Raw genomic sequence first — 1,815 nt, 5'->3', positions numbered from 1 at the left:
TATGCATGAGAGGCTTGATTGATATTTACTCATGTTATTCATTGGCAAATCATGCGTTAAAGTAGTTATCTCTGGAAATAAAGGAGGCAGGTCATGTATGAAATGAATTCCAGGCTTTGGGGGGAAGGTTAAAGAACAATATTGTTTGTTCATCTTGTTTGCTGTTGGATGTGTTTAACATAGCATAGAAGGAGATGGAATTAGAAAGAATTGGCCAATTTGCAAGTAAGAATGAACAAGATCTAGAACATTCAGCAGTGGGGATTGGAAAAGGCAACTCCTTCTTAAACTACCAACTAGGAAGAGAACCACATGAGAAAACTTTGAGTGACCTCTTAGTAAATAAAGTTCACCTTTTTGTCAAAGACCATATTAAGAATATGGTTTAAATACCTATTGTTAATTATCTTCAGTGGACTATCGTGCCTCAGGCAAAATCTGAGTTAAGACAATGGGGCCAAATAAAAGTTATTAATTAGATAAAATGACTGAAGGGCAAAAATTCAAGGTTGTGGTTCTACTGAAGCCTAGAAATTCCAAGTGCCTAACCATTAATTTCAGAGAGATGTGAAAATAAGAGACCAAAGAAATATCATTGTTTGAGTGTCTATATAAAAGAAAAACAGGATTCTTAGTGTGTTTATAAGCATATGGATAATATTGATATATAGTAGAAATGAAACCTGTTAAATTTCTGAAAGAGTTGTACTTCCAAAAAGAACTAGGAGTCTGTGAGTCAGACTTCAAGTGGTTGTTGGACCACCAAATATTTCCTACACAATTTCTTTTTTTTTAATATACAAGAAAGCTTACTGCAGATGCTCATTAGTTACTGCATGTAAGAAAATGAGGAGGTGAGTGGTGGGGCCGGCTGATGGTAATAGGGCCTGAGCAGCTGTTCACAGAGCAAGTGAAGATGAATGCCCGAGGACTTGGATCTCAGCTGAAGGACAGTATTCCAGTTACTGAGCTTTCAGCAAGTGGACCTTTTGAACAGCATGATCTTCTTCGAAAGGTGTGAAAAATGAACTTTTGCCCAGTCATCTTCTTGAATTATCAGAAAAAAAATTTCCAGCCCAACCAAAATAAAATGAATTTTTCTACACTAAGAAACATTCAGGGTCTGTTTGCTTCACTATAATTACAAATGGAATTCAAGTCAGTGCAGCAGGTTCAGTGTCTTCCATTTCTTCCAAGCTCAAACTTTTCACTGGATATTTTGAGGGATAATGATGAGACTATTGGATTTGAAGATATTTTTAATGACCTGTCACAAAGTGAACTAATGGGAGACCCATACTTGATGGTGGAATATAAACTTGGTTTACTGTAACCTGTTGTGCTGTTCATGAAAATAGAGGGCTGCATGTTGTTTATGGTCATCTTTTTACTATAATTTGGTGTATACAACATTAAAAGTACTGACACGTGAAAAAAAAAAAGAAAATGAAGTGCAAGTTGTTAACCAGAGAGTCTGAAAAAATTTAAAACAGTTATGGGATCGGGCACTCAAGAAGAGGTGTGAAAAATAGGGATGTTGTATAAGAACTAGACTAGAAATCTGTAACGTTGGGGCACCTAGTTGGCTCAGTTGGTGGAATGTGTGACTCTTGATCTTGGAGCTCTGAGTTTGAGCCCCATGTTGGGTATAGAGATTCCTTAAAAATAAAATCTTAAAATCTGTAATATTGCCTTTATGCTCCAATATGGAGCTCTGTGTTCTTGTCAAGAAATCTAGTCTTTCTTGTAAAAATTTAGTTAGTAGCTATCAATTAGCCATTTCAGAATTTTGTTCTGAGAATAAAATGAAAGGGA

The 1,815-nt window shown here is 35.9% G+C and overlaps 1 pseudogene; it reads left to right on the top strand.

Moving 5' to 3' along the window:
- The first annotated feature begins 916 nt into the window (after positions 1-916).
- On the top strand, positions 917-1,333 carry LOC100685717 (annotated as a pseudogene).
- The last annotated feature ends 482 nt before the right edge of the window (positions 1,334-1,815 follow it).

The sequence above is a fragment of the Canis lupus genome, chromosome 38 (genome assembly GCF_011100685.1).
Source record: "Canis lupus familiaris isolate Mischka breed German Shepherd chromosome 38, alternate assembly UU_Cfam_GSD_1.0, whole genome shotgun sequence".
In the NCBI taxonomy this organism is placed as follows: domain Eukaryota; kingdom Metazoa; phylum Chordata; class Mammalia; order Carnivora; family Canidae; genus Canis; species Canis lupus.
This window is presented reverse-complemented; position numbering and strand designations above follow the sequence as displayed.